Below are 20,402 nucleotides of genomic sequence, written 5' to 3' on the forward strand. Positions count from 1 at the left end.
CAACACATACTAAGTGATAACTTCCCCTTTAAAAAAAAAATCCAGACCCTTATCTGCTAATGTCCAGGCCAAAGGTTCTTGGTGCCGAGCCTTCCGATTTTCTGATATATTTATCTGTGCCACTGGAATGCTGGGAGTTGTAGTTCAGCATCAGGAGGAGGCATCAGATTGAAGGTCACAATAATCTTTGTTTTGTGACCCATAGTAGGTCCAATATTAAAAGCAAGCCGTGATTGGTTGCCTTAGGTCATTGGTTGGCTCAGCTGAGGAGTGACCTCCAACCCTCGGTGTGGACCATACCAACTTCCCCAACAAAGGGTGACAGTATTTTATTTCTACTCTTGGGAAAAGTCTCCATTGACCTTCCATAAATAGAACTGTTTGTGAAAGTCTTGAGAAGTAGTGAGTATTCAGTACTAGAGATGTACTCCAAGCCTACAATGCAGTGTTATAGAGCAGAAATGATGGACTGGTCCTTCTCATCATGAATTCCATAGGAGGTGTGGCCATATGGAAATGCTGATGCCTGTGGGCCCCAAAGCAAAACTATTTGAGGGTCCCTCTAAACTTTGAGATGAAGCCTTAAGCATTTGTTCAGCCACCAGGACCCCTAAACCCTTTAGGGCCCCCAACAGTGGTGTAACTATAGAGGAAGCAGACCCTGTGGCTGCAGGAGGGCCCAGGAGGTATAGGGGCCCCATGAGGCTCTAATTCATATACAATTTCAATAAATATTGCTAAAACAAGTCAAGCTCTAAACATTTTGGGGTAGGGTTGCCACCTTTTTTTTTGTGAAAACAGGCAGGGGGGTGGGCCTGTGACATCAGGGGCAGGGCTGAGGAGATGGCGATCAGCAATTGGCTGATAATGTCATTCACTTCAATCTCCTGTCCGTATTTCCTACTTTGGACAATTCGCGGGCGTCAAAATTTACACCAGCGGCAATTTCAACGAATTTTCACGGCAACTTCGCGAATTTCTGGTGAATGAATTTGCCCATCACTAGTCATGGAACCCCGAGGTGACTTCTAAATTCCTCATATTTTGCAACAGGGGTAACTTTATTATAATACACAAGTTTCAGTGAGTCATGTGACAGAAATGACATCAGAACTCACCGTTAATAACTGATGACATCACTAGTCACCGTTTATAAGGATATAATTTACAAGATATTCACGGCTTTTGTGTATTATATCTAGTTACGCCGCTGCCCCCCAATATTCTCCTCTGGAGCCTGCTCTGATCATTAGGGGTTCATGCTGGGCCCCAGGAGACTTACTTCCCCTTTAATTTCTCCACTTTCCGCTCATTTCTTTATTTAAGAGAATTAAATGTAATTTCACTGAAGGGCCCTGCATTTTCTCTCCCCTCGTATCAAACGCCTTTATTTGTCCGATACATAATCCCCGGCTCGCTGTTAATTACGTGCGGGATTGGGCGGAACGCAATTGGTCGCACACATTCGCTCAGTTTCCTCGCTGCCGTCATTATCCGGTTATCCAAATTAATTGGAGGCGGATTGAGGGGCTTCATCTGCATAGAATTGGGGGGGGGCTGCAGATTTTGGGCTGGAAGCTTCTCCTTCCAATGTATTTCTTTCTAGTTGCTGTTAATAACTGAGGGGGTTAAACCCCAATCCCACTTCCTTTTATACTGGCATTTAAATGTAACCCACGTTCCAGGAGTGTTTGGTATTTGCTGCACAGACAGAGGAACAGGTTTTTCCTATTTAAGTGTAAAACTTTGCCTTTAAGTCACCTGGTTAGAAGAGACCTCGCCAGGCAGCAGTGCTGTAAAGACAAATTCACCCCCCCGGTACAAACTGATTCGAGTTTAAGCCAAAACGAAATCTCACTTTACACCCGGCCTTGTGAATGCAAGTTTCTTTCAGATTTAAAGTGAAGCCGCTTAATCTCTGAACAATCCCGATATCCTTATTGTTGCGCCTTGGAGTATAAGAGAATGTTCTTTATGTGGATGGTACAAAACAGGGAATCCTGTAGTTACACTGGAACACAAACTTCTATTTGTATAAATTATACACCGATAGGAAACAATAGACTGTAAGCTCTGAAGCCAAGCACGATGGAGCTGCCTGTGCTGAGTGATTTGTTACAATGTTTCTAAGTATAAAAATAATAATAATAATAAATTGCTACTGCTCATTACTGTTACAGGAGATTGGCTATGCTGTGTTTTGTTAATTATCTGAGTGGATATTTCTTGCTCCACCCACTCCCATCCCCATCCCACTCTCCGATCAGAACTATTATAAATTATCTGTTAAAATTCACTTATCTGGGGTGGGGGTTCCTGTCTGACCATGGGAAAGAGAACAGCCCAGGAGCAGGAAGTACAGAGAATCAGAGCCCTGTACCTGGGTAAGTACTGGGGGAGATTGGATTCACTTACCCAGGGGGAGGTTCCTGTCTGACCATGGGAAAGAGAACAGTCCAGGAGCAGGAAGTACAGAGAATCAGAGCTCTGTACCTGGGTAAGTACTGGGGGAGATTGGATTCACTTACCCAGGGGGAGGTTACTGTCTGACCATGGGAAAGAGAACAGCCCAGGAGCAGGAAGTACAGAGAATCAGCTCTGTACCTGGGTAAGTACTGGGGGAGATTGGATTCACTTACCCAGGGGGAGGTTCCTGTCTGACCATGGGAAAGAGAGCAGCCCAGGATCAGGAAGTACAGAGAATCAGAGCCCTGTACCTGGGTAAGTACTGGGGGAGATTGGATTCACTTACCCAGGGGGAGGTTCCTGTCTGACCATGGGAAAGAGAACAGCCCAGGAGCAGGAAGTACAGAGAATCAGAGCTCTGTACCTGGGTAAGTACTGGGGGAGATTGGATTCACTTACCCAGGGGGAGGTTCCTGTCTGACCATGGGAAAGAGAACAGCCCAGGAGCAGGAAGTACAATGACATGTCAACCCTCCAAATATTTTCAGCAAAATAACCACAGCAATAACCTACTGGTGCTGATACTGTTCCTTATTTCCTATTCTTTCTGGAAAGGGGGGTCGGTGAGTTCTTACTGAGGCTCCACTCAACAAGTAATGGGAAATAAAACGATTGCCCCTTTAGCAGAACATTGATAAGAAACAGAAGGAGCTCAGGATAATACAAGTTCCATCTGATTCAGTTTAGTGGAGCCGCCTGGAGCCAATTCCCACATGAAACCATTTGATGTCCCGTGTTGGGAAGTTATGGGAGATTCCGCATGACACGATCTGGATGGATCCCAAAGTCACTCATTCCCAACCGGTAATAAAAATCAGACCTGGAATGTTTCCAGAATGGGCTGTGGGTGTAAGAAACATTGTAACTAATGTCAGACCCGTCTCACTGCACAATCCCGGGATTGGAAACATTGTAACGAGCGTTGGGATTCTGATTCTACTCAATCCTGGTCCCACCCACTAGGGACAAGTATCGGAATTCTCTCTCTGTCCAATCCTGGCCCATCCCACTAGGGACAAGTATCGGAATTCTCTCTCTGTCCAATCCTGGCCCATCCCGCTAGGGACAAGTATCGGAATTCTCTCTCTGTCCAATCCTGGTCCAGCCCACTAGGAACAAGTATCGGAATTCTCTCTCTATCCAATCCTGGCCCATCCCACTAGGAACAAGTATCGGAATTCTCTCTCTGTCCAATCCTGGCCCAGCCCACTAGGAACAAGTATCGGAATTCTCTCTCTGCCCAATCCTGGCCCATCCCACTAGGAACAAGTGTTGGAATTCTCTCTCTGTCCAATCCTGGCCCATCCCACTTGGAACAAGTGTCGGAATTCTCTGTGTTCAATCCTGGCCCATCCCACTAGGACAGGTATCGGAATTCTCTCTCTGTCCGATCCTGGCCCATCCCACTAAGGACAAGTGTCGGAATTCTCTCTCCAATCCTGACCCATTCCACTAGGGACAAGTGTCGGAATTCTCTCTCTGTCCAATCCTGGCCCATCCCACTAGGAACAGGTATCGGAATTCTCTCTCTGTCCAATCCTGGCCCATCCCACTAAGAACAAGTGTCGGAATTCTCTCTCTGTTCAATCCTGGCCCATCCCACTAGGGACAGGTATCGGAATTCTCTCTCGACCCAATCCTGGCCCATCCCACTATGAACAAGTGTCAGAATTCTTTCTCTGTCCAATCCTGGCCCACCCCACTAGGAAAAGTGTTGGAATTCTCTCTCTATCCAATCCTGACCCATTCCACTAGGGACAAGTGTCGGAATTCTCTCTCTGTCCAATACTGGCCCATCCCACTAGGGACAAGTGTCGGAATTCTCTCTCTGTCCAATACTGGCCCATCCCACTAGGAACAAGTGTCGGAATTCTCTCTCTGTCCAATCCTGGCCCATTCCACTAGGGACAAATGTCGGAATTTTCTCTCTGTCCAATCCTGGCCCAGCCCACTAAGGACAAGTGTTGGAATTCTCTCTCTGTCCAATCCTGGCCCATCCCACTAGGGACAAGTGTCGGAATTCTCTCTCTGTCCAATCCTGGCCCAGCCCACTAAGGACAAGTGTCGGAATTCTCTCTCTGTCCAATGCTGGCCCATCCCACTAGGGACAAGTGTCGGAATTCTCTCTCTGTCCAATCCTGGCCCATCCCACTAGGGACAAGTGTCGGAATTCTCTCTCTGTCCAATCCTGGCCCATCCCACTAAGGACAAGTGTCGGAATTCTCTCTCTGTCCAATCCTGGCCCATCCCACTAGGGACAAGTGTCGGAATTCTCTCTCTGTCCAATCCTGGCCCATCCCACTAAGGACAAGTGTCGGAATTCTCTCTCTGTCCAATACTGGCCCATCCCACTAGGAACAAGTGTCGGAATTCTCTCTCTGTCCAATCCTGGCCCATTCCACTAGGGACAAATGTCGGAATTTTCTCTCTGTCCAATCCTGGCCCAGCCCAGCCCACTAAGGACAAGTGTTGGAATTCTCTCTGTGTCCAATCCTGGCCCATCCCACTAGGGACAAGTGTCGGAATTCTCTCTCTGTCCAATCCTGGCCCATCCCACTAGGGACAAGTGTCGGAATTCTCTCTCTGTCCAATCCTGGCCCATCCCACTAAGGACAAGTGTCGGAATTCTCTCTCTGTCCAATCCTGGCCCATCCCACTAAGGACAAGTGTCGGAATTCTCTCTCTTCCAATCCTGGCCCATCCCACTAGGGACAAGTGTCGGAATTCTCTCTCTGTCCAATCCTGGCCCATCCCACTAAGGACAAGTGTCGGAATTCTCTCTCTGTCCAATCCTGGCCCATCCCACTAGGGAAAAGAGTCGGAATTCTCTCTCTGTCCAATCCTGGCCCAGCCCACTAATGACAAGTGTCGGAATCCTGGTCCATTCCACTAGGGACAAGTGTCAGAATTCTCTCTCTGTCCAATCCTGGCCCAGCCCACTAAGGACAAGTGTCGGAATTCTCTCTCTGTCCAATGCTGGCCCAGCCCACTAGGGACAAGTGTCGGAATTCTCTCTCTGTCCAATCCTGGCCCATCCCACTAGGGACAAGTGTCGGAATTCTCTCTCTGTCCAATCCTGGCCCATCCCACTAAGGACAAGTGTCGGAATTCTCTCTCTGTCCAATCCTGGCCCATCCCACTAGGGACAAGTGTCGGAATTCTCTCTCTGTCCAATCCTGGCCCATCCCACTAAGGACAAGTGTCGGAATTCTCTCTCTGTCCAATACTGGCCCATCCCACTAGGAACAAGTGTCGGAATTCTCTCTCTGTCCAATCCTGGCCCATTCCACTAGGGACAAATGTCGGAATTTTCTCTCTGTCCAATCCTGGCCCAGCCCAGCCCACTAAGGACAAGTGTTGGAATTCTCTCTGTGTCCAATCCTGGCCCATCCCACTAGGGACAAGTGTCGGAATTCTCTCTCTGTCCAATCCTGGCCCATCCCACTAGGGACAAGTGTCGGAATTCTCTCTCTGTCCAATCCTGGCCCATCCCACTAAGGACAAGTGTCGGAATTCTCTCTCTGTCCAATCCTGGCCCATCCCACTAAGGACAAGTGTCGGAATTCTCTCTCTTCCAATCCTGGCCCATCCCACTAGGGACAAGTGTCGGAATTCTCTCTCTGTCCAATCCTGGCCCATCCCACTAAGGACAAGTGTCGGAATTCTCTCTCTGTCCAATCCTGGCCCATCCCACTAGGGAAAAGAGTCGGAATTCTCTCTCTGTCCAATCCTGGCCCAGCCCACTAATGACAAGTGTCGGAATCCTGGTCCATTCCACTAGGGACAAGTGTCAGAATTCTCTCTCTGTCCAATCCTGGCCCAGCCCACTAAGGACAAGTGTCGGAATTCTCTCTCTGTCCAATGCTGGCCCATCCCACTAGGGACAAGTGTCGGAATTCTCTCTCTGTCCAATCCTGGCCCATCCCACTAGGGACCAGTGTCGGAATTCTCTCTCTGTCCAATCCTGGCCCAGCCCACTAAGGGCAAGTGTCGGAACGCTCTCATTGCCCAACTCTGGCCATACCACTAGCCATTGAAAGTAGCAAAGTCTTCCTCCCGCTCAGCACCAATGGCAGATGCCACGAGATTGATATTCTGAGCACTGAGCGTCGGGCCGCAGGTCTCTTCTGAGCGGACAGTCACGTATTGGAATTATTTGCAGTTTTATGAGGGTTTAAGTTATTAGTCTCCGAAATGGGATCTGGCTTTGGCTCAGCTTCAGTTGCCAAGAAAAGCTGCCGGGTTTGATTCCAGATTGGAATGTAGGAATAGTAACAATTTCTCTCCTCACTTTCTGTTTTCAAAGCTTTTTCTCTATTTAGATTCACCTGATAGGTCTGCAGTATTAATGGATTTACTTCCTACTGGGGCAAAATAAAACACATCAATCTCGTTGTCTCCCATCCCGGCAACCTCTGCCCCCCGATCCGCAATCATCTTGAAATGTGAGAGTTTTGTCGGCTCAGCAGCCTCTTCTGTCGACTCATTTCTCTGAATTTCATCCCCGGAATCACGTTCAATAGAGATTTATTTTCCTATTTTTGCAGCAAAAAAGACAGAGTTGAGTTTCTTTATGTCAGTCTGGGTCTCTGTGATACATTCTGCCCCAAATCCATTAGCTGCCGGGTCAGGAGATGCCTCTCAACTCATATCTGCCATTTCTTACACATAAAGGAGCTTCCTCCATCTTTCTAATTCTCATAGAGTTTCTATCTAGGAAAGGATGGAAGGAAAAAATACATTTCCCATTTCATCTGCTCCATTCTCCTAATAAATCAAAACCCATTGAGTTGGACCCACTCAAGTTTTAGAGAAGACTTTTCACACCCTGGTCTTAACTCAACCAACTTTAACCTGATTAATATAGGGGTTCTGCAGATGGAACCTCTGTCCATGGAAATGAGAGCGGATGAGAGACAGAAGGAGAGAAGGGAAAGGGGGTTAGGGAGTAGAGAGACAAATGGGGGAGAGGAGAAATATAGAAGGGGAGAGAGGAGGGAGGATGGGGGAGAGTAAGGCCAAACAGTTGGGGAGAAAAGGAAAGGAGAGGGGATGAGAGACAGAAGGAGAGAAGGGAAAGGGGGTTAGGGAGTAGAGAGACTAATGGGGGAGAGGAGAAATATAGAAGGGGAGAGAAGAGGGAGGATGGGAAGAGTAAGGCCAAACAGTTGGGGGAGAAAAGGAAAGGGGGTGAGAGACAGAAGGAGAGAAGGGAAAGGGGGTTAGGGAGTAGAGAGACAAATGGGGGAGAGGAGAAATATAGAAGGGGAGAGAAGAGGGAGGATGGGGGAGAGTAAGGCCAAACAGTTGGGGGAGAAAAGGAAAGGAGTGGAGATGAGAGACAGAAGGAGAGAAGGGAAAGGGGGTTAGGGAGTAGAGAGACAAATGGGGGAAGAGGAGAAATATAGAAGGGGAGAGAAGAGGGAGGATGGGGGAGAGTAAGGCCAAACAGTTGGGGGAGAAAAGAAAAGGGGGTGAGAGACAGAAGGAGAGAAGGGAAAGGGGGTTAGGGAGTAGAGAGACAAAATATAAATATAGACAAAATATTTTATAATGAATAGTGTATATAGTGAATTTGTGTAAATTCAATAGGTTTTTTTAATGCTATTTTTACATAGGAGAATGGGGAGGGCAGAGCAATTAATAGAGTTGGATACAGTCAGGGATAGAGGTAAAGTGTCTCACAAGTCAGTAGTTGGGTCTGTGGTGGGGTCAATACATAATTCTACCCCCTTCCCCTATTGCCGATTTCTACTTCTGCTATAAGTCAGCTCTTGGGCCAGTAATGATCCCCACAACTATTTACACTTATGTCCTCCCCTACTGACTCCAAAAGGGATAATTGTGTTTGAATGACGCCTATTTTTGCCAAAATCCACAATATGACTTGGTCCGATCACGGAATAGTGGAAACGCGTTTGGACAGGTGGGACTAAATAAGAGGGGGAGGTACAGTGGGTGGAGACTGAACGAATCGCTGCTGTTAGACAATGAGATCTGTACAGAGGTGGCCAATAGAACATGTTAAAACTAACGCTCCTATAACTGATGGGAAGCTCACAAAGCGTTAATTAGAGGGATTTGGATTAAACCGGCTTCCCGAATAAAAAGGACCACAGAAGAGAAAACTAAACAACTAGCCACCAATATTTTTTAATGGGGGGGCCCTGGCCACAAATGTATTTTTATGGGGGGCCCTGACCACCAATATCTTTTTATTTTTTATTAACATGTGGGAACCCTAGCCACCAATGGGGGGGGGCGGACCTGTGGGGTGGGGAGGGCGAACCTGTAGGTGGGGCTTGCAGTGGGCGCAGCCCAGGGGGCCCAGGAAATTTTGTCGTATGGGGCCCTATGATTTCTGATGGCGGTCCTGGGGTCGGGTACCTGCGGGTTGTGGGTAGAAGTTGCGGGTGCAGATATAGACGCTGGTCGGCGGTTCTGCGGGTTTGCGGGTCGGGCTACTGGTCTTCTCAATAGTGATTTTTACTACTTTCCCCCCCAATCGCGCCTACTTCCGACGATGTCACTTCCGGTTTACAATGACAACACTTCCTGATTCTTGTTGGTCAGCAGGTCGCAGGTCCCGGTTGCAGATAAGGTAGTTGCAGGTCGGGTCAGGTAGCGGGTCCAAGCGGGTAAGAATGCGGGTTGCGGGTCTGGGTTGCGGGTCCAGGTTGCAGATATGGCAGGACTCTAATGTAGCCACCACACATACAAACAACCCAACTCCAGAAAACTACAAAGAAATACAAAACATAAGAGCACAGCTAATCCAGACTCTCTCAGACAAAGCAGCCTACGTTATACGAAAAACGAAATACCAGTACTACGAATACGCGAACAAGCCTCACACAATGCTAATGAGCAAACTGAGGGCCCTAAATACTACACAAACATCCTTGCTATAAGGACCCAACAGGGACAGTAACAAGAGACACAAAACAAATCCTATAACACGATTATATAAGGAGCGCTCGCCGGTGTTCCTTACTTGTTCAGCGTCACCAGCAAGATGGCGGCACCCAGGGGAGCCACGTGGGACGCTGTGATGTTCTGACACCGATGCGTCAAAACTGTCAGTGTCAACATCCAATGTGATGTCATCACGCAGGTTTTGGAGCGAGAATCAGCCTTTAAATGGACGCCTAAGGTCTACAGACATTGCCCGATAATAGGTTCTACCTTGTGTGTTCCTGGGTGCGTAATATTGTTAATTCTGCTGATTCTGATCTTGACCTTGGCCTTTTATATCGTGTATTGAACCCTTGCTGCCTGAACTGACCCTTTGCCTGGACTTGACTTCGTTATTCTCTTAACCCCTTGGATACCTTGAACTGTGTTTAGTGCCAACTGCTTCCTCCCTGGTCCGTAATTCCAACCTGAGCCTTCGGGCCCTGACAGTTTAGTAACATTTACAAGGAACTGTAAACAGCCGCCAAAGCCCCCTCGGCTAATCTCACAAAGGAATCAGACGGACCACTTGGCTATACTGCAAAGTACTGCAAAACATTTGATAAACTCCTAACCTCACACTTGAAGGATCTCTTTCAATCGCTCCTAAAAAAAAAGTCACTTTTATCACAACACATTTACTAAAACCAGGACAGGACCCCTATAACTGTGACATCTACAGACGGATCTCACTAATAAATACAGATATCATAATGTTTGAGAAAACACTGGCCAACAGATTCTCTACATTTCTCCCCAAGATAATTCATAAAGATCAGGAGGGCTTTGTACCAGGCGCCAGTCCAGCATTAACGATACCAACCTCCTCCCTCCTTCAGTCCTTAGATGCACAGAAAGCATTTGACAGGCTACACTGGAAATATATGTTTGCCGTCCTGGAAAAACTGAAAATACCACAACCATTCCTCACCGGAATGAAACAACTATATGATGCAGCGAAGGTACTCCGAATGGGCTCCAATCCAAAAGCATTGAGATAAGAGGGGGGCACATGTCAGGGATGCCCCCTGTCACCATTAATTTTTGCCTTATCCCTAGAAACCCTGGCCCACGGCATTAGGCACAATCCCGACAGAAGAGGCTTCCGGGTGGGAGACGGGAATATATAATTAACCTCTTTGAATGACGCCTATTTTGAAGGGGCACAGACTAAGTGTAAGTTACAGCAGGAGGTTTTGCTTTAAGACAAGAGCCATTGGGAAGGGGCTGCGGGGAGTTGAAGAAGGGGACACATTGTTCATTGGTCGGATCAGCTCATGGGAAGACTCAGTGTCTGGAGGAGACTCGGGGAACAGGTGAATCATATACATTATGTTGCCAGCAGATTCCAGCCTGGAGACTGGGCTCATTGCACCCTTGGGATTCCTGGGAAATAAATTATTGGCTGATGTTTCAGCGCCGGGCCCTTGTTCCCCTGGTAGAACTGCCCCCCCCCCCTTCTCTTGTCCATAGGAAAAAGTGCAGTGAGAATCTGCCAGAGAAATGTCTGATGAAATCACTGGGGCCCCCCGGGATGTCACCTGCTCAACAATAATTCTCCCTGAGAATCGACCCTATAGGCAGCTGCTCCGTGTGTGTGTGTATTTGAGTGTGGTGTGTGTTTTTGTGTGTGGTGTGTGCGTGGACCAGGGCCAAAAGCAACAAGTTTTTAGGGGTGACATCCATTACATAATAAGTTCTTCATATTATTATATAGTGGAATAAACGGTTAGGGGGGATAGTTGGTGGTTGAGCCTGGCCCTGGGCTGTACAGGCATTGACTAATCAGGCACTAGCACCAGTGGCACAATATTTGGGGTAAGAGTAATTACATGTTACATAGACAAAACTTTGTATCTTTGCAAAGTCAGAGGCATAACAGGAGGATGGGGTTATAATTGGGGGAGAAACAGGAGAGGCAATGTTTCCCTTTATAAAGGGGGACAAATAGGGGAGCCACGGTTTCTCTTTATACAGGGGCAGAAATCGGGGAGCAACAGTTTCCTTTTATATGGAGGGGAGAAATAGGGGAGCCAAGGTTCCTCTTTATACAAGGGGAGAAATAAGGGAGCCACGGTTTCCTTTTATACAGAGGAGAGAAATAGCGGAGCCAATGTCTCCCTTTATTCAGGTCAGACTCAGTATATAAGTGATTGCTCCATTGTTCCACTCCAGCCTCTCTGGGTATCTCTGGGGCAAATCTGGCAATTCTGGATCCTGTAGCACCGGGTGGGATAAATTACAGGTACAGCAGATACAAAGGATAATATTCTATAATAATATAATATTTATTTCAGCTGAAGTAGCAACGGTTGTTGTAGGGGGAATATTAGAATTGTTGGGGTGCTGATGTGGAACAGTAGCCGGATGAACAATCCCTGGCATCATGGGAGCAGCCCCAGAGGCACATATAACTGATATACTGACTGTCTCACCCAGTAATTTATGGGTTTGGGAGAGAGCCCGGCCATTGAATCACAATCACCCGAGGGACTGGGGGGAGACAAGACATGTGCACACAAGGTGGGCCGTTATTCCCCTTATGGCTCAGACATGTGAGCTCCATGGGTGGTTTTTACTGGTAATATTTCAGGCTTTATGGACCGGTGGGAAAGGCACGGAGCCCTTGTACATTATCATATGTTTTAGGGGGGGGGTCGCTGTCATCATTCTCACAAGTCGTATATAATTTACCCCTTCCTATAGGTCTGTTTTAAACCTCGTTTACCAAATTATCATTATCATATGAATCACAGGCCTCTCCTGCTCACAGTGTGCTGGGTCTGGCCGCTCTCAGGTTGGGTTTGGGTCAATCGCAGGTCTAACAAAACTTCGACCCCTCGCATGGGTTCCCCACAAAAAAGCAGCTAACATGCAGGTTGCGGGTAGGACTTTCGGATGCAGATATAGATGCGGGTCTGCAGGTTGTAACTATAGCATATTTTAATCCTTTACACATTTTTAAAAACTGTTTTCTGCCCTGCCCATATATGACGGTTAATGTTGGTCAGCGGGTCATGGATCAGCCTGTGGATAAGGCAGTTGTGGGTCCAAGAGAGTAAAAACGCAGGTTGTGGGTCTGTGTTGAGTCACCAGACCCACAATCTATTGGCTGGTACTGCAGCTGATCTACTCTCATGCTTTTAACCCCTTTAGCCCTGGATAGTGATTCCAGATTCCTGTGATCCCCTCCTGTTCCACACGGGTGCAGGGCCACATCAGAGCCATGACAGTTACAGGATTTGCTTCTTTGTGTGCCGGCCCCTTCATCCATGAAAGACGGAAAAATGGAAAATTGCAAGCCAGATACAGAGGATCAAATTGCATGGGGTGAACCCACAGTGCACCGGAGATGATGCTCTTGGGCATATTCTGCATCACAGGCCCCAGTGCAGGAAGGTGGGGAGTGGGGTCTGTCAGCACAAAAAGTGAAATCCAGTGCCTGTGAGTATGGGATAGATTAGAGGAGGGAGAGAACTGCTGGGCATTAGAGCAGGAACAGCCCCTTAATGTAAAACATGGTCCTATAAAGTCTCAGTTGGGTTATGTTGTCCATCACTGGTGTAACTATAGGGGAAGCAGACCCTGCAGTGGTGGGGACGGCCCAGGGGACACAGGCCTTTTGGCTAAGGTCAAGTGTAGTCAAGTGTAGTATCTGTGTCGTCCCACTGGGCCTTTTGGCTAGTTACTGTATCTCTTCTTATGATCTTATGTGAAGAAGGAGACACACTTGGTCCTCAGGTCTAGGCTGGGAAGTTGAAGCTTGATGAAAGCGGAGGCGCTGTGCTCCTGGGAGGGGTGCTTCATTCACTTTTTTGGGTCTTGAACTTGCACTTCTTGCTTAATCTTGAGTCTCACTCACCTGCCCATAATGCCCTGTTAGTTACAGGTGTGTTCGGCCAATTATGGAGAAGGATTTAGTGGGACAAGATGATAAAGCCCCAGCTGGGGCAATTTGATCTGATCTTTCCAACAGAGGGCAACTTGAGATCATCCCACTGGCCTACACTGATAACGTCTCCTGTAGCCGGATAGGTGGTCTGTCCCATGATTCTCCATAGGGCCTGGGAGTTGGTTGAGTCCAAAAGAGAGAGGTTCTACCTGCAGGGGAAGGAAACACACAGTGTTGTTAATGTGTCAGTGCTTAGCAAGTGTTACTGAGAGAAGATCTGTATTTGTCTCCTTTGCACTCACCTCTTTCCTCCAGATCTTCATTAACCCATTGCAACTATTGATGTGAGGGTGCAGAGTTCCTGGTTCTCCAGGCTGATGGGAGGTGCAGTTCAGTTGAGTAGAGGAAGAAGAAAGCTGAATGATAGTTGCACTAGGGGTGCATATATACAAGTACACCACATAACATGAGAGGCACAGTATTAGCTCACACTCACACTCACACTCAATGAGGAGCCACTGTAAGGTCACATTACTGTGTGTAGGGGCCACACTTGTATCTGTTGGGGCCTTTGCCTGGACCTTACTGCATTTAGCATTTCTCTCTTTTTTGTCTCTCTTCTGCCTCTTTGTTACACTCCGTGAGGAACGTTGAGTCTTTTTGGGGAATGGGGTGATCTCTCCCCTCTCCAGACATTCAATCTCTCATTATAGTTATGTGGGGGTCCCAGGTGTTTAAGTTGAGAGAGTCAGGGCCTGGCCCAACTATCTGGGACCACTGTAATAAAGTACATGGGTCCCAGGAGATAGTTGGGGGCGCAGGGATGGATGGGGTGAATGCTTAGAGCACAAAGAATTATATTTGGAACCACCAACATTCAGATGCTGCTGCTTTGGAACCTGCAGACATTAAATCCGTCAAGTCCCAATGAATCTTCACCCTGTGGCCCCCCAGCTGTTGGCTGCACTGCTGCTCCTGACTCCTGACTGACTAGAGAGCTGGGAAATGTAATATACATCTTATCTGTAATTACAAACCCAAACATTTCTGCTCTAATAAAACTATTATTAATACAGGTACGGGATTCATTATCCGGAAACCCGTTATCCAGAAAGCCCTGAATTACGGAAAAGCCCATCTGCCATAGACTCCATTTTATCCAAATAATCCAAATGTTTAAAACTGATTTCCTTTTTCTGTGTAATAATAAAACAGTCGCTTGTACTTGATCCCAACTAAGATATAATTAATCCTTATTGGAAGCAGAACCAGCCTATTGGCTTTATTTAATGTTTGTATGATTTTCTAGTAGACTTAAGGTGTGAAGATCCAAATCACGGAAAGATCTGTTATCCAGAAAGCCCCAGGCTCGGCACATTCTGGATAACAGGTCCCATACCTTTATAGACAGTGGAGATCAAGAATGAGAAAGAAGTGCAGGTAGCTGGGAGTTACACACGTACCAGTACAAAAATAGGATTTTGTGGATTTCCCATTAAAGTCCCCATATGACAGTAACACAAACCTGTCCCAGTGTCCCTCTGTGTATAAATGGGTAGCAACTCCCTGCAACCTCCAAGTGGAGGAGCTACAAGAGTACATAGGTACTAATCAGTGGTGTAATTAGTGTCAGGCCCCATGCAAAAAAATCACAGGGGCCCAGTGCACTCCGATACCCACCCTCCCACCCCCTTCCAACCCTGACTCCACCCATTCCCCACTGGGATCCCACCCACTCCCCACCCAGACCCCGCCCACACTCAGCTCCGCAGGAAAGAGAGTGGCTGGGGAAGGGGGCGGGGTTTCTTGTTAAATATAGAGGAAGCGGACTCCTCTTTTCCCAGATCTCCTTGCAACTGCGGGGTCTGCGTCCTCTATAGTTACACCATTGATCAGGCCCGGACTGGCCATTTGTGAATACGGGCAAATGGAGTCTATGGGAGACAGCCTTTCCTAATTTGGAGCTTTCTGAAAAATGGGTTTCCAGATAACCAATCCAATACCTGAAGTGGGCTGCTTTAATTTTTTTTTGCCAGGGCTGCTTTTTTCTCCCAGTCCGGCCCTGCCATTGATACTAATAGCCCCCATGCCCTCTGCTCACAAAGAATTCAAACTTTCAACACAGGAATAGTTGTAATCATAATTTGTATTACTTGGGGCAGATTTACTAAAGGGCAGAGTGGCTAACGCAAGCAACATTTTGCCAGCAATCCCATCCGCAGGGACATCGCCAATTCCCTAACAGGCGTAGGCGACAATTCGCTAGCGAACGGGACTGTTGAATAACATTTTCCCCAGACATTTGAGGGTCAGGGAACATTCATTTTAGGGTGGGCTCATGTGCAGGACATTGTAGGATCTGTTTTGTCTTGTGTAATAATAAGTGGCCACTTCAAGCGTTTGCACCAACATCTCCAATAAACACGTCTATATGATCTATATGATCTATATGATCTATATGTACCCGCCCTATTCAAATTGACCTAACTAAGAGGACTAATGAAACTTCTCTGGGCAGAATCGACCGCCAGCGTAATTTCGATTTGAAATGCTCCTACTGCTAAAGTAACACTAGTGAAAAATCGCCAGCGTTCAGCAGCCAGGACGCAACTTCGCATTTTAGTGAATTAGCGGAGAGGGAACAAGTTTTCGTCCGGCAAAGTGATGCGAAGTGAGTGAAGCGGTCGCTGGCGACAATTTGCCCTTTAGTGAATCTACCGCTTTGTGTTTTTTTTAATGTATTAAACATTTCAGCTCTCCCCATTTACGCCTGATGTGTGGAGCCCAATGGGACTGAGTTGCTTAACAAAATCTACAGCTACCGGGTGGCGTTTTTATTTTCAAGTTAGAGATGGGGAGAAACCACCCCTCCCCCTCCACAAAAGTAGAAAAAAAACAATTAATTTATTTTATGATCTCAGTGGCTTTATCATGCTAGAATTTATTTCTGTGGCAAACTTCCCCTTTAATGACCGCCACATTTATTTTTTGCACATTACACGTGTCTTACACATTTTGCCTTGAACTCACGAATGTAGGAACATTTTTGGAATTTTTTTGCAGAAGGTTAAACGGGTGTTTCACCTCTACGTTAACTTTTAGTAGGTTATAGAATGGCCAATTCTAAGCAACTTTTCAATTGGTCTTCATTATTTTTTTTTTTTTATTGTTTATGAATTCTTTTCCTTCTACTTCTGACTCTTTCCAGCTTTCAAATGGGGGTCTCTGACCCCACCTTAAAAACAAATGCTCTGTAAGGCTACAAATGTATTGTTATTGCTACTTTTTATTCCTCATCTTTCTATTCAGGCCTCTCCTATTCATATTTCAGTCTCTTATTCACATCAGTGCATGGTTGCTAGGGGAATTTGGACCCTAGCAACCAGATGGCTGAAATTGCAAACTGGAGAGCTGCTGAATAAAAAGCTAAATAAATCGAAAACCACAAATAATAAAAAATGAAGACCAATTGCAAATTGTCTCAGAATATCACTCTGTACATCATACTAACAGTTAATTTGAAGGTGAACAAGCTCTTTAAGATAAATCTGATTGGATTTGTGGCGCTGCCTGGAGGCAAGTAAAAAGCAGCACCATAAGTTGAGATGTGACCGGTCACCTTGAACCCAAGGACATTCCTTCCAGAGATATAATGAGAGCGAGCGGCTGACATTGGCTGGAGAGATAACGCTCACTTATAGATCACTGACTGAGATGAACTCCCATCCCCGGCTCTAAATCGACACTTATCTCCTGTTCATCTGGAATGGAAATATGCAAAGAAGGAGAAGGTGCCCCAGGCACAAGCTGGAAAAAGCAGATTTATTGGGCAGATAAGAAAATCATCCAGAGGCTGCAGTACCTCAATGCTGCCTGAGGAGGGCACTGTCACTATAGCTGGAGAAGGAGCTGTGCAAATTAAAACTTTGTCTCATTTATCGACTGTTAGGAGAGGAGTGTTTTTTTAATTTAATACTTTCTGCCTCCCTAGCGTCCATAACCCTGCTCAGAAGAGCCCGTCCCCAAAAACTATTCCTTACGTCACCCATTGTCTTATGTAGTGATGAGCGAATAAATTTGCAGTCGAAATTAAGCGTTTCACCACCGGTGAATGAATTTGCGAAACTGCGGTGAAAATTCGCCGTGTCAAAAAAATGTGGCTGCGTGTCAGAATAGTCGAGTGCATAAAGATTGTCAAGGGTCAAAATGTTGCGAATTTCGCTGATAAATTCGAGAATTTTTCAGCGAAACAGGACAAATTCGCCCATGACTAGTCTTATGTCATTAGGGGATATGTCATTATCCCCTTCACTAAATGGTGCGTAAAGTAACGGCTGCCCCCCCCCCCCCGTGAGTAGTTAGAGCTGCAGACAATTAGGAATTAGTGGCCAATGTACATGATATAGATTTATTTATAAGAAATGGGGGGCTCACATAAAGGGCAGACGTCTAGTAAAGCCCTGAGACCCCGATTATTACACGAATAATAAAGTGCAGTCATTTCTACCTATTAATTGTCTGTGGATAAACAATGGTTACAGATTTGCTGCTGTTTAATAATAATAATAATAATAATAATAATAATAATATAAACTGTAGTTATAAATCAGAAGAGGAGAATTACATGAATAAGATCTAACTTGATAGAGAAAGGCTACAGATAATGAAGTTGTTGCGTCTAGAAGTGTTTGTTTATGTACAAATAGAAAGAAGGACAATAGAAATATGTAACTAATGAAATATCCTTCCATAAAACTCAAGAAAGGAAGGAGGGAGATTTAATAAATGGGCAAGAGAGGGGGAATGAGTGATTCATTGGTGGGGAGGAAAGGAGATCTCACCATCAGCATAGGAAGGGGTTCTTTACTGTAAGGACAGTCAGGTTATGGGATTCCCTACCAAGAGAGGGGAATGAGTGATTCATTGGTGGGGAGGAAAGGAGATCTCACCATCAGCATAGGAAGGGGTTCTTTACTGTAAGGACAGTCAGGTTATGGGATTCACTACCAAGAGAGGGGGAATGAGTGGTTCATTGGTGGGGAGGAAAGGAGATATAACCATCAGTATAGGAAGGGGTTCTTTACTGTAAGGACAGTCAGGTTATGGGATTCCCTACCAAGAGAGGGGAATGAGTGATTCATTGGTGGGGAGGAAAGGAGATCTCACCATCAGCATAGGAAGGGGTTCTTTACTGTAAGGACAGTCAGGTTATGGGATTCACTACCAAGAGAGGGGGAATGAGTGATTCATTGGTGGGGAGGAAAGAAGATCTCACCATCAGCATAGGAAGGGGTTCTTTACTGTAAGGACAGTCAGGTTATGGGATTCCCTACCAAGAGAGGGGGAATGAGTGATTCATTGGTGGGGAGGAAAGGAGATCTCACCATCAGCATAGGAAGGGGTTCTTTACTGTAAGGACAGTCAGGTTATGGGATTCCCTACCAAGAGAGGGGGAATGAGTGATTCATTGGTGGGGAGGAAAGAAGATCTCACCATCAGCATAGGAAGGGGTTCTTTACTGTAAGGACAGTCAGGTTATGGGATTCACTACCAAGAGAGGGGGAATGAGTGATTCATTGGTGGGGAGGAAAGGAGATCTCACCATCAGCATAGGAAGGGGTTCTTTACTGTAAGGACAGTCAAGTTATGGGTCTGATTGCCAGGCTGGAAGAGGAATAAAACATGGGCAAGTACAATGGATCTCTGGTAGGAATTAAAGTAAACCTTCCCTTTCAGCCAATGAGAAACAAGATGTAGAAATGTCCCGTCAGTGAAGGAACGAGAGTGAATGTGCGACACTCTATTAACCCCGCGGGCACCAGTATGAGCGTCACTGATACGTCTGTGTGTGAGGGGCCCGAGTCCAGGGACCACATGGCGAGAGACTCAGATCGGCTCCTCATTAAAGAGGAAAAGGAGTTAGAAGGGAATTTATCCGAAATTGACGTCGTTCCCAAAGAATGTTCCCCAAAATCCTCCCTCCACCCCCAACACCTCCGCTGCCAAGTGATTAATCCCGAGATGGACAGAGACAGCTGCTCCCGACAACTCCCTGCGCCCCCCTCACCTGCTATGAACTTGGGAACTTTCCCACAATTCCTTGCCCCTCATTGAGTCACATTAACCCTCTGTGTGCTGGTGCTACTAGGGGGTATAAGTGGGGGGACAGTGGGTTAATGTTACGGAGCCGGACCCCCCAGCAGAAACATTTCTGGGCCTGATCACATGGGGGTGTGGCTTGTGGCAGCCCACGTGGCCCTGTATAATGTTGTTGTTTGGGACTTGTGATTTCTAATGGTGGCCCTATACACTCTATACGTTCATTACAGGCTCTATAACTCACACACATTAAAGGACAAATCAACCTGTGGGGGAAAAATTGTGTGAAAATACCGATATGATACACAGAAGCTGATGGACTGGGGGTCACCATAGCCCTGGGCAATTGTTCATATAGAAATCAGTATAAAGTCAATGAGGCTCATTTATCAACACTGGGCAGATTTGCACATGAGCAGTAACCCACGGCAACCAATCAGATTGCTGCATTCATTGTCCCACTTGCAGCTGCCTTTATAAAGCTAATCACTGATTGGTTGCTATAGGTAACTGCCCATAGGCACATTGGCCCAGTGTTGATAAATGAGCCCCAATGTTCTTTAGTATCACCAGTTATTTTGTTTGGGTCTCACTGCCCTCCCTGCCCCCCCGGGTGAGACTAAGTAAAAGGGAATTTGGCCGGTAGTTTTTTGGCTGGTGCCGGCAGCATCTGCCTGGCCCCCCCCACCAGCATTCACAGCGGGGGCAACAAGCAGTCACTACGGGTGGAATGTGGGTGAAATCTCACTAATCTCTGTACTATGATGTCATACTCTTCCCAGTGTGTAATGATGAAGTCATCGCTGCACATCCAATGCCCAAACCAAGGCCTGGGCCCCCCTCTAAAGCATACAGACCAAGTCAGTTATGTGACCCCCCCAAAAACATACCCCCCCCTCTTCTTGTAGCCCATTCACTGGCCCCGGGCACTGCTGGGCAAATGCGGAGGAGCCTTGAGCTTGAGCTGATGCATCTCAGGAACTTGGGGTTC

This window comes from Xenopus laevis, chromosome 7L, assembly GCF_017654675.1.
Source record: "Xenopus laevis strain J_2021 chromosome 7L, Xenopus_laevis_v10.1, whole genome shotgun sequence".
Lineage (NCBI taxonomy): Eukaryota > Metazoa > Chordata > Amphibia > Anura > Pipidae > Xenopus > Xenopus laevis.